The sequence below is a fragment of the Notamacropus eugenii genome, chromosome 5, assembly GCF_028372415.1.
Source record: "Notamacropus eugenii isolate mMacEug1 chromosome 5, mMacEug1.pri_v2, whole genome shotgun sequence".
Classification (NCBI taxonomy): Eukaryota; Metazoa; Chordata; class Mammalia; order Diprotodontia; family Macropodidae; genus Notamacropus; species Notamacropus eugenii.
Window position 1 is genome coordinate 301,842,763 of NC_092876.1, and position 13,681 is coordinate 301,856,443.

The 13,681-nt window shown below is 38.6% G+C and overlaps 1 long non-coding RNA gene and 1 pseudogene across 1 annotated transcript; one reads left to right on the forward strand and one right to left on the reverse strand.

Annotated features, from left to right (window-relative positions):
• Positions 1-2,641: 2,641 nt before the first annotated feature.
• LOC140506276 (uncharacterized) lies at positions 2,642-10,345 on the reverse strand. The gene is made up of 3 exons (XR_011967843.1): positions 8,807-10,345; positions 7,791-7,898; positions 2,642-6,109 (listed from the first exon to the last, which is right to left on the reverse strand). It is a non-coding gene; the product is annotated as an uncharacterized lncRNA (long non-coding RNA).
• A 128-nt stretch (positions 10,346-10,473) lies between these two features.
• LOC140507888 (homeobox protein HMX1-like) lies at positions 10,474-12,864 on the forward strand (annotated as a pseudogene).
• Positions 12,865-13,681: the final 817 nt, after the last annotated feature.

Consider the following 13,681-nt stretch of genomic DNA (forward strand, 5'->3'; position numbering starts at 1 on the left):
TTAAAGGAACATGACAATTTTCTAAAAACAATCCACCCTGTTCTACCTCTCCTGTTTAATTCTAAGTCCAATTCATTGTTCCTACGTTCTGTCAGCTCCAGACATACATAATGATGGACAACCTCAATAAGTATTTTTTTATAGCACTGTCCATCCAAATACAAACCACAGTATGAATAATGTAAGTTCTTCATTGCCTGTGTGTATTTTGTGTCTTTTTAGTGGCTATAGATCTCTTCCAGCATACTCTAAAAAGGTTCAGGGTTTGATGCAACCTGAATCGTTAACAAAGAGCAGCATCTGGTAAATCTTAGGGAATCATCTTCACCTTTGACTCTGTGCTTTGTTTCCACTATCATTGTGGCAGATACCTTTAGTGACCATTCATCTTATTTTTGCTTCATCTGATGTTTCTGATCAGAGGATCACTGAATAAGGCCATCTTCATTGTTATATCTTTCAAGGAATCTTGAGTTACTTTGATATGTGACTGAGAGATGCCTGCTTGGAGAAGAGACCTTAAGGTATAGGCAGGATAATATAGTAAAGAGAATATTGACTCTGAAGTCAGAGAACATGGGTTGAAATCCTTTCTGTGATACTTTGTCTGAGGGACCTTGGAAAAGTCATTCAACTTTTCAGTTAAATGACTGAGCCTCAGTTCTCGCATATGTAAAACAAGGAGGTTGGACTAAATAGGCTTTACATCCCTTTTTGCTATTCTATAATTCAAACCAAATGCTTTTTCTTAATCATCAAACAAAATATAATGGGATAATGTATTCTATGCATCTTTCAGTTAATTATGTAATAGTAAAGATGTGTTCACTATGGAATATCACTGGCAAAAGTCTGTCTGTTGCTTGCAAATGTACTCATCAAGAATGCCATGGGTGGGTGTATACAGTGAAGTCATGAAAGATTTTGTATAGATGGGTAATTAGTCAGGTCAATAAGTGTTATTATTTTCTCAGTCTCCTAGGTGATATTAAAGTGTGTGATTTTTCCATGCCTTTTTATTTTCCCCTCCTTCATACACCTCATGAATTAATCCCTCAAAAAACTTGAAATTGGGTCAACTCTAATGTGGATATCTTCTTCATATAACTGATCCAATCTTTTTCCCTCATCTTTGTTATATTTAGTGCTATTTCTACTTTCTCACTAGCAAGAATTTATAACTTTTTGTGTCTCAAGGATCCCCTTTGTGAAACGTATGAACTCTTTCTCAGAATAAAATACAGTTATCAAAATATTTTTTAAAAGTATATTCACAGACCCCAGGTTTAGAACCCCTGCCTTATTGGCACACACAGTGCTGTAATATTAGAGGTGGCTCCACTTTCCTAGACAGTGTTGTTTATTAATTTTTTTTTTGCAGATCTTTTCTAGTTTTCTTCTGTTTATTTTCCTCTGTCCATTTTCATCTTTAAAAGTCTTCAGCATAAGAGTGATTAGTTGGGGGTCTTCACTAAGCTTTCATTAAACTGGTTTTATCCTTTACTTCTCTCTGTTTTATAAGATGATAAGTGGTACTCATACTCTTCTATCATCCTTCTTTGAAGGATTTTACAAATGATTTTTTAAATTGCCTTTGCTTGACATCTTTCTCTACATGGCAAGAAGATCAAGGGTTTGCTGACTAAGACTCCTTTCAGACTTTTTTGGTCTTATTGTGGCAATTGATTTATATCAGACAAGCCTCTATATAAATTTTTTGTAATCATGATTAATGTCTTTTCTACTATCCTTTACCCATTTTTGTCATCAATAATTTGTTTAAATAGGTCAAAATTGAATTGTTTCGGTTATATGCCATATCTTTTTTCTCATTATTCTAAATTCATATCAATTCTGATCTTTGATCTAAGAAGTTAGCAGTCTTAATTTACAGAAACATTTATATCAGGGAGCACTTCCATATAAATATCTCTTAAGATATATTTCATGTTTGTAATGTTCTTCAGTGCTCATTATATCTAGCCCTTACCATTTTTTTCTTTAAAAAAGTATTCATGATGTAAATGTTTAAACCTTCTGTGTAGTCTATAAATGTTTGGTTTCTCTCATTCATCTTTCCTGATCCTTGTTTTCTATTATTTTTCTCACTATTCTTGCCTTCTTCCATCTTTGCACTGAAGTCACTGAGTATCAAAGTGTACATTGATAATTCAGAGGACCTCATCAAGTTCTTCATGAAATTTCTCTATCTTTTCATTTTCTGAAACAAATACTGGTGCACAAGCTACAATTATTGTCATAGTTGCCTTGTTGCAATACTTACCATGAGCACTGCAATACTATATTACCAAATGTCCCCCAAAATGATCTTTCTTTTTGCTCTTATGCATTTAATAAAACTCATTCCATCAGCTCCTTTACCATTCTGAGAGCCATCCTCCTATTTAATTTCCTTCGGTCTTACAGTTTTATTTCTAGTTAGACTAGCAAGAATGATGTTATTTAATTTCTCCATTAGTATATGCACTCTGGTTATTAAGACAGAGATTCTACATTTAGAATAACAACAGCCAAGGTAATATAGATAGATAGATAGATGATAGATAGATAGATAGATAGATAGATAGATAGATAGATAGATAATAGATAGATAGATAAATAGTCTAAAAACAGGGATTCTTAGGATTCTGCCTCTTTTTCTGCCACTCTTTTACCATCACTGAAGAAGTAGAAGGAGACTATACAAGACTGAAGGCTGGTTTGTCTGTTGTTGGAATTACACTTGAAGTCCTTCCAACAGTGTAAAACCTACAAGAGTTTGCATTCATCTGGCATAGCCTTTGAAAACCCTGAGTCACCTTCTTGCCATGATGAGGCATCAGAATAGATAACAGAAGTTTAACCAATATAAAACAGTAAGGGAACAAAAGAACCCAGAATCAGCCTCATTTAGTAAAACATGATTTTCTTGCCAAATGGAGAAATATAGCAACCTAGGGTGACAAATGCATTGGCAAACATTATGGGAGCAGATGACAGAAGATCAAAAAGCAATTAAAAGCAGTGGAAAGAAAAACAAGTCTTCAGACAGCCTGGTATGGGACTGAATTGTGACATAGCATTCCAAGGCCATTTACAGGAATCTGGCAGGAGTACAGTAGATAGACATAAACCAGAACATATTTTGCAGCATTTCTAGAACAATCCACTTTCATCACTGATGATAATGTAATCAATATATTTAGACTCTACAACCTCATTTATGTGCTAGATGAGGAAATGGACATGAGACTTAAGATTTAATTGAGAAGAAAGGCTGGATCTAACCATGTTCTTACAGAAATCCATACTGTAGGCATTGTCATTTTTGACATTTAGGGATAAATGTTTAAGATAATTCAAAGAGGAAAAATTTCCCCCAAAATATTAAATGTCATAGATACCATTGTTAATTTTTTTTTTAAAGGAGGCATAAAAAACTAGTTGATCCTAGTTCTCATTTCTATATAATGTTTATGGAACTAATTGACACCAGTGGTTTCACCTTGTAGGCTATCAATTCCTGGAAAGCAATGAAACTATAAAGGTCTACATCTAATCATCTATTTTCTCAATGATCAGATATTCATAGTAAAATTATATATTCATATAAGGTCTGGGATATACTTTTTAACCCTGAAGAAGGGTTCTCAAACTTAAGGAGATTGGAATTCACTGATCTACTTGACCATTAAGAAATTAATGTCATCAAGTTATTTTCATCCATGAATGAAAATATGACAAGGGAATAAGCAGGTTTTCTATAGCAGGCCCCTGTTAACAGTAACACTGGATTATGAAGAATAAAAAATAATGGACCTCATTGTACTTGGTTTGGAGGTATCCTAACTGTTTATGGGCTTCAGTGTAAATTTCTTTTTGTGGGTTTTTGTTGGATTAAAGCCTGTTTCATATTTGATATTCTGTCAACCAGAGTACTTGCATAGGAGCTGAGGTAGAACCCTAAAAACAAAGGAAATTCTGATGGTACCACAGGAAATGTCATCACTTCTCAGGGCCTGAGAAAAAAGGATATGATTATAAAGAAGCCCTAAAGATAAATGAATAACTAGAGTTTTGGTTCTGAACCATGTGTTACATATGGAAAGTGATTTGTAAATCTAAAAGCACCATATGGAAATATCATGGCTATTGTTGTCTATATTTTGTTATTGTTATTATTGATATTGTCTAAGTTCAAATGACTAGCAAATGGAGGATCAAGACCCACATTTCCTGGCTCCTAGCCCAAACAATTTGGTGGTGCTGATGGTGGTGATGTAGTTTTATGGTAAACCATGGTATGCCCCATGCCAAAGATATTTGCATTCAAAAAGAGAACAAACCCTTGAACCAAAAGAATTTCTAATGACGTAATTTTATTGGCTAAATCAGATTTTTCCCACCTTAGGCTGGGAAATACCTCCTAGAACTCTTCATATCAGAATAAGCAGGTTCCTGTCTACTTGGCCTACACATGAGATTGGTCCTCAATGCCAATGTCTGTGTCCTGTTTTCTCAGAAGGGGGTTGCGAGAATCCTCCTCCTCCTCCATTCCAACCAAAATCATTGACTCATCCCTTCTCTTCTGTGCCTTAATGTGATCCTTCCTGCTCTTTCTGGATGGAGTAATAAGAGGTTGCTTCCATTCTCATTCTATTCATCAGTGTACCAGGAGACTCGCCAAGGTTTCACTGTGAGAACCCAAAGTAACTCTTTTCTCTTATCCTGTAGTCTGTGAAAGAACTGAACATTTAAAGACCCAGGAGGGCTATTAACTCATGCAGGTTGGCTCTCATCTCATGACACAGCAATTGGCAGTCAATAGATTAAAAGAAAACAGTGCTTTTAAAAATACTTTAAAAAAAAGAAACAGTATAACCCACTAAATTCAGCCTTTGCTACCACCAAACAGAATGAAAAGTAAAGAGAAATTAACCCCAATTTGGCCTTTAGCATCTTATTTTCTTTTTCTTCTGTTGTCACCCTATCATTCTTTTCCTTCTCTTTTCTGCTGCATAACATGAGAGCCAAATAAATCTTTTTGTTAAGAATTTATAAGGAAAAAATAATAAAATCTGAGCAAATATTCCAAAGGAGTATCAGGAATAAAGTACATGGGATGACATGTAACACAAGTAACTTCACTTACTTCCAACCTTAATAAATCTGCCTACAAGTTATAACAGATGCCCCTTCAAGGTTGGTTCCTACACCACAAATTGTGGTGACTATTCTCTTGGCTCAGAAGTTAATTCCATTATTTTCAACATCCTGTCTGCATAACTTGTTCCATCCCTTGGATAGGGTTGGTTCTACCCAACTTTCAACTTCTAGGTGTAACCTACTGGAGTGTTTTAACAACTTCATCAAAAAGGAACTACCACTGATACCTAGCTAAGCTTTAGTCTCCACTAATAAAATTCCCCCTGGGATAACTGAGTTTCCATCACCCTCTCCATGCAATGAAAGCAAGGAAGAAAGAGCAGGGGAACCTCACTGAGCAGAACCATAATTAGCAATTCTAACACTAAGAAAAATATTGCAAAATGTTCCCAGGCAAGCATGAAAGTCACCCTCAAATCAATTTTTAAGGAAATTCATTTGGCTATTGAGAAAGCTCACTGGAAAAAATGTTAGACATTAAAACAGAAGGTCCCCAAGAGAGAAAAAACTTCAGGACACACAAAGCTTGCTACTGGAGAGAACTTTGCTAAGGACTGGAACAAGGCAGATTCAGTTCTTAACACATACATGTGTCAAATTCCTTGGTCCTTATTTCAGGATAGGCTTTTTTTTTGGTTAGTTGACATTATTATTTACCCCAGGCATACAAACACACAGAGACACACACAGACACACAGACACACAGACACACACACACACTTGCTATGAAAGGGCATGGTACCCCAAACCTGACTAGTTGCACTAAGCATAAGGGAGTAATGGCCCATTTTTCAGAGAGAATAGCTTTCCGTTCATGATCTTCTCATATCTTGGAGGCATGCCAATAGTGGCCTTATTCAACCTTGAGATGTTAGTGATGATCTACACTGCATGTGACAGTTTGAGAGATATATGACAGCATTTAGAGATGATATCCTGAGACCTGGAAAAGAGAAGAGGCAAGCCATAGAACAGGGAGACATGGCACAGGATCACAGTTGTGCTGAGCCAGAGGACCTATGCTGGGCATAGGAATCATATTTCCAAGATGTTTGCTATGCACCCAAAATGAAAGATATTTCTAGTTTCTGAAGGAGTACAAGCACTAATGGTGCCCCCTAAACTTGGGTACCCAAGGGGAAAACCCATATTACTCTGCCTTAATTCTTGCTATCCTGATTCTAGCTCTATCAGAGGGCAAGTGCTCACCATATTCAAATGTTTAAAGCATCACCTAATATTAATGATCAGAGAGTTATCTCCATTTGTTATATTTACAATATCTTACAGGTGGCAAAGTAGATAGAGTGCCAGGCCTGGAATCAGGAAGAGTCATCTTCCTGAGTTCAAATCTGGCCACAGATACTTACTAGCTATGTGACCCTGGGTAAATCACTTAACTCTGTTTGCCTCAATTTTCTTATCTGTAAAATGATCTGAAGAAGGAATTGTCAAACCGCTACAGTGTCTTTGCCAAGAAAACCCCAAATGGAGTCATAATGAGTTAGTAGAAAACAACTGAACCATAAGAACAATATATTATGCTGGAATAGTAAAGACTTTGTTGGAAGAAAAGTCTAAAAAAAAAGTAGTTTTTTGCCTTACCAAATAAATTGCTATTTTTTTAGTGAACAAGTACAATGGGAATTTGTACTGATTCTCTACATCTTTCAGATAACTACATAATGGTAAAGGTGCGACCTGTGAAATATTGCTTGTGAAAGTCTGTCTGTACCCTATTAATGCTTTCAACAATGTTGTCCTTGTTTCAGAGATATTGTTTCTCATAACAATGTTATATAAATGGGAAAGGAAGCATATAGGTCAGTAGTTGTTACGATTCTATGAGCTTTTTTTTTTCTTTTTGTTAGGTCTGAGAGTTTTTCCCCCCATCTTTGGTATCTTCCTTCCCAACCAATACCCTGTGAATTGATCTCACAACACATAACCATTGTGTCACCTTCAGCACGTATTTAATATGCCTCATTTCTGGCTACTCCCATTCTAGTCCAGTCACTTATCAAATCATTGTTTTTTTTAGTATCGTTTCTACTTTCTCTTTGAGCATATGTGAAACTGTGATGTTAGTGTCCAAGTGTGGTAGATATGCCTTTCTCAGTGATGAAAAGCATGTCATTTAAAAAAATACCTACAGATCTTTTCCATCTTTCCTATATATTGTCCACCTTCTAGTTCCATCCTTAAATATCCTTGGGATGACTTTGTTCATGTGGATCTCTCATCAAGATTTATTTCAACTAGATTTACCTACTATAGCTTTTCTCTCTTTTACAAGATATTATTCATATTTTTCTGCCACCTTTTGCTGTAAGATGTTACACATAAATTTTCATTCTAAAACAGTATTTCTCTTTATCTTCATATTTATCTACTTAGCATATAAGTGAAGTGTTCACTGAATAAGACTTCTTTGTAGTCTGCAAATGTTTGTTATTGTTTCTTATTCCTGCTGTATATGTGCAATATATGTATAGATATATACTTTTTATATGTTTACATGTTAATACATAATATGTGTATCATACATATACACATTCCTCACCCATTTCCACCTTGACAGTAAAGTGAGCATTGAAGATTAGTTAATTTTTAAAAGGTCTTACCGAGTTTTTCACAGAATTTCTTTTTCTCTCCATCCCCTACAACAGATGTTGGTACATAAGCTGCAATTATTTTCATAGTGGTCTTTTTGCAAATACTGATCATGAGCACTAAAAAACAAGATGAACAAATGTTCCACAAAATTATGTTTCTTGTTGTCTTTGGATGCACAATAAAAACAACTCTACCAGCTCCTTTATTTTGCTCTGCAATGAGAATCTGTGAGCTATCCTTCTATTTAGCAGCAATTTCATTCTGTCTCCTGGGATTTTTTATAGTGGTAATTTCCATATTGATATAGTTCAATTCCTTCAATCATGTGTCCACTCACAGTCATTGGATAAAGATCTCATATTTAGGTTACCAACATCTGAGGCAAACTTTATATATTTGGTTTACAAACCATGATTTTTAGCATCCTCCACTGTCTTTTCTACCATTCTACTACTGTCACTTGGAGTTTATTGCCACCACTAAGAGGTTACTTAGTCTATGAAAATCTCTAAATATAGCTTAGTTATAGCTCATGTCAAAGTTTCCCCAAATGGGAATAACAGAGTCCCCCAAATTCACTATAAGTGCTCAAGACATTAAGGCAATATTATGTATAGCAAATAGCCTTTATTTCACTTCATAGAAAATTCAGAAGGAAAGGACAAATAGGAACCCACAAAACAAACATAGAAAATATACAAAGCACTCAAAAGACTCACAGGAGTCCAGAAACAAATTTTAAAAACACACACAGCAGTAATTTCTATTGAAAGAATCTAAATTCAGGTTTGCTATAGGGGTGACCTTTAATATTTCGGTGGAACACTAGCTTTCCCATAGGGAGACTCCAATGCAGTCACTCAGATTTATAGCATGACATTCTGGATTAGACTCCCCGCTGAAGGCAAGCACACTTTTTAGTAGCTAAACAAGCAATCCCTTTCCCACTGGACTGATACTGTCTAAATAACTCCCTATAATAGTGGGAGTTGAGGAGAGAGAGAGATCTTAATATCATACCAACCAGATGGCATAGCTGAAACCTTTATTGATCTTCTGCCTTCAGGGATCACAGAGGTGATGCTCTCTTTTTGGAGAAGGGATATACCCTGCCACAGATTAAGTTGGACAGTTATTGCCATCCTCTAAATCGACAAATCATCTCCCAAAACTATAATAATTGCTCACAAGTTTTCCTTCAAAATTTTTTTACTTCCCAAATAAGATAGTTTATGCAAAGTATTTGCTTTCTATCTAGTGCATGAACTTGTGTTTGTTAATTTAAGTTATTCAAATAAATATCTCCATTTTTCATTGCCTTCAGCTTGTCTAGAAATTGGCGATCACAGCATTGCAAGGTGTGCTTGTACTGGCACCCTGGAGAGTTTATAGGTATATCATAAACAAAGGGGCAAGGAGGATTACACACACCAATAGCTATCATTTTAAAGGGGCAGCAGATTAAACAAAATTATTCCTGGCCCTGTCAGGGGCACCATTTTCCAGAGCTCAATCAAAAAACTAATGGGATTCAGTGGGATGCCTACCGTCCAGCACTTTACACCATGTGGTGCAATAATTATGCTCAATTACAGCCTAGTGTGTGGTTTCTGGCACCATAAAAATCTCCCTGAGTCAAACTAGTCTTAAAGAAAACGAAGAGCCAGCTTTGAAATGACTCTGCACTGTTAAATATCAATCCATAATTTAGTTCTCTGGGGTGCCTCTACAACTTCAGATGTGTCACTAGTCCGTTGTAAGATCACAGTGTTAAAAAGGTTAAACAATAACTTGGATTCATCTAAGGACAGTTCAAGACCCAAAGTCTCTCAGTTGACTATGTAAGTTTGTTGTCCCTGCCTTGGTCACTGGATCATGAGTACCATGGCAAATTGATGGGAAAAAAAACAAACAAAACCAAATAGAAACACAGCACAGAAGTCTCAGCACAGAAAAGAGCCCACATTCTCATTTAAAACCCTTGCCTGCATGTTGTTCTTATTTGCATGTACACACCCACCAGCTGTTCTGAAATGGAATAAGAGACACGGAGCCAAACAAAACAAAAGCTTCAGAAACTTGTATGTGTGTACATGGGTGCTCATGTGTATAAACCCTGCCCCCAAACGCAGGCAACAATTCAATAAACATATATTGTCTGCTGTGTACATGGCATTCTGCTAAATGCTAAAAATTTGAATATCTTTCCTCCCAGCTATTTGGGGAGATGCATATGCAATCAGACGAGTAAATACAATATCAGGAGGAGAAAGACCTGACATCTGAGGGAATCAAGAATAGCTCGACATAGGAGGAGACATTTGTGCTAAACCTTAAAGACAGATGAAGAGAAGAGACAATCCATCCTAGGCATGGGGACACCCTACAAGGAAACAAAAAGATGATATATTGAGTTTGAGGATTAGGTAGCAGATCAGTTTAGTTGGAATGGAGAGTAAATGAAAGGAAGTAATAAGAAATAAGTCTGGAAAGATAAGTGGGAGACAGATTGTATAGTGCTTTAAATTCTCTGCAGAGGTATTTGTATATTATCCTACTGGCAATTGGGAATTACTGAGGGTTTTTTGGTAGAGGAATGCTATGGTCAGATTTGTATTTTAGGAAGAATCTCTTGATCTCTCCATAGGGGAGAGATTGAAAAGAATAAAAAGAATTGAAGAAAATAGAAACATGGTTACTAATCAGGAGGTACCTGCAAAAGTTCAAGTGAGGGGTGATGAGAGTCCATTCTTAGGGAAAACTGAAGTGGAGTGAAGATTTAGGTCATAAGATCTGAGATGGTTAATGAACAAGAAAGTGTTTGAGGGGGGTCATCATGTTTCCTGAAATCTCCAAGTATGAGGGCAGAAGTAAGAGTGGAGAGAAAGACTAAGAACCTGATACCAAACTCCAAGAATAAAAAGGAGAATGATCTAGAAGTTGGATAGATGACTACAACAAGAATATGGACCTGGAAATACAAATGGCTGGACACAAATTAAAACCATAAAGGAGGAGAGGTTGTTGAGGGATGATGGAAAATAGATTGAAATCACAGTGAAGATCAAGAAATGTATCTTTTCTACCACCTAGGTCACTGTGTTGAGGGCGTGAGGGAATGAGTACCCATTAGTGAAGAGAATGTCTTCCAAATGCAGTATTTTCCAAAGAGAATATGGTCTTCATTAATGCAAGAAAAATGGAAAGAATGTGAAAAGATACATAATGAAGATGAGTTTATTAAAATGGAGGGAGGGACAAAGGAGCTAGGATTTCAAGCAAGAATCATCTACCTGGAGAAATTAAGCATAAAACTTCAAGGGAGGGGGCGGAGCCAAGATGGCAGAGTAACAGCATGGACTTGCTAGTGCTCTCCCCATAAGACCAGCCAAATAGTTGTAAAAAATGACTCTAAACAAATCCTGGAGCTCCAGAACCCACAGAATGACAGAGTGAAGCAAATCTCCAGCCCAAGACAGCCTGGAAGGTCATCAGGAAGTATCTATCATGCCACGCTGGGAGCAGAGCATAGTCCAGTGTGGGCCATGCCAGCATAGATGGGAGCTGAACAGGCCTTGAGGGGAATGAATCTTGGGCACCTGTGGCAGTTTCTAGACTTCACAACCATAAAACACTGAGGACAAATTTGAGAGTCAGTGGAAAAAACCTAGAGACTAGAGTGGTCAGTCCCCAGCCCCAGGGCTGTGGAGTAAGCGAAGTAGAGCAAAAATTGGGAAGAGAAATGAGAGTGAAGCAAGAAAATCATGAAAAACAAGTCAACTGCTTGATAAAGGAGACTCAAAAAAATGCTGAAGAAAATAACACTTTAAAAAACAGACTAACCCAAATGGCAAAAGAGATCCAAAAATACAATGAGGAGAAGAATGTCCTAGAAAGCAGAATTGGCCAGATGGAAAAGGAGGTCCAAAAGCTCACTGAAGAAAATAATTCCTTAAAGATTAGAACAGAGCAGATAGAAGCTAATGACTTTATGAAAAATCAAGAAATTAGGAGTCAAAGTCCATCCCCTTTGGTGCCCACCAGCCTCTTAATGAGGAAGCCCCCATTGTTTTGTGGAACGGCTCTTTCAGAGCAGCCAGAAGCCCTCACACCTCGGCCAAGGTGACTCTGAGGCTTCCACCACAGGGGAAGGCCGAGGGGACCAGGTCTTGGGGGGAATCCTCTTTTATCAGGCCTTCCTGATATCTTGGGGTCAGAGGGCCCTTCTCCAAGTTAGTGGGTCCCCACGCTACCCACCACAGCCACTGTGGGAGAGTCTTCCTCATTCAAATCCATGTCTCTGGGCGAGGAGGCTTCCCCTGAGGTCAGCAGTGGCAGCTGCAGGCTGTCAGAGGGCCCAAACCCTGAACCCCAAGGCCAGGCGCTCACTGCCTGGGCAGGGCTTTTATGACCAAGCAGATCAGCACTCTGGAGAGCTCCTTCAAACACCACCACTACCTGGGCATTGCTGAGAGGCGCAAACTGGCCAGCAAGATGCAACTGTCAGAAGTTCAGATAAAGACTGTTTCCAGAGTCGCCGCATGAAGCTGAAGGGTCAGCTGCAGGATTTGAGGCCTCCCCGATCCTCCTCCAGGCTTCCTCCTCCACCTCTACAGTCCCCTGCTTCTGCACTCTACACCAGTCCCGCCTCTAGGCCTGCCATACATGTACCTTAGTTCGCCACAGCTCCAAGTTCCCAGCCTCATTCAGGAGTCCTTTACTGGTGGCCTGGTCATCCCACCTCTACCCACTCTGCCTTTACTCCCCAGTTCCTGAAAAGTGACCCCTCCTGCCATCCTGTCTGTGTTGGCCTGTTTACTGAGGTTGCCCAGACCAGGCGTCCTTCCTGAGGGCCTTGTAACTTTGGACGCCTGCCTCCCTTTCAGGGTGACATTGATACTGAGGGAGGAGAGATGGGACTATACAGCATAGGACACCTCTAGGAGCCAGTCTGACAAGACCTGGTGAAAGAGTCCTCTTTGTTCCACTGGAAGTCCTCAAATATGAACTTAAGTATATATTTGCAAACTTTTGTCAAACTATATTATGTACAGAAAGAAGTATTTATGGAAATATTAAAGAATAGTTAATTTTAAAAAAAATCAAGAAATTATAAAATAGAGCCAAGGGAATGAAAAAAACAGCAGATAATGTGAAATATCTCATTGGAAAAACAACTGACCTGGAAAATGGATCCAGGAGAGATAATTTAAAAATTATTGGACTACTTGAAAGCCATGATCAAAAAAAGAGCATAGACATCACCTTTCAAGAAATTATCAAAGAGGGGGGCGGAGCCAAGATGGTGGAATAGAAACACGCAGATACTTTAGCTCTGAACCCACAGCCCATAAAATATCTGTAAAAAAGATTCTGGAGCAACAAATTCTGGAGCAGCAGAAGCCACAGAACAACAAAGCGTAAGAGATTTCTGTTCCAGATAGACCTGATGCGAAAGGTCCGTTGCGCCCTGGACCGGGAGTCCAGCCCAGCCCTGCTGTGGCTGCGCAGAACCAAGAGGAGTGGATACAAGCAGGCTTCAGGGACAGAATCTCCAGTGGCCACGCGGGTCCCTCCACCCACAGGTGACAAGGGTCGGTGAGAGAGTCTTTTTGGGTGGCCAACAGGGGAGTAGGGTGTCTCCGTGGCTCGGGCCCCCTCGGGAGGCAGCAGCAGAGGTGGGAGGAGACTGGGGCTCCCCAAGCAGGCAGGAGCCCGGATCCATTGTTGAAGGTCTCTGCATAAACCCCCTGAGGAAACTGAGCCCGTGAGGCAGCCCTGCCCCAACCTGAGCACCTGAACTTGATCTCACACTGAATAGCAGCCTTGCCTCAGCCCAAAGCCCTCAGGCTGGGAAGCTGAATTTGAATCTCAGACCCCAAGCGCTGGCTGGGAGAAT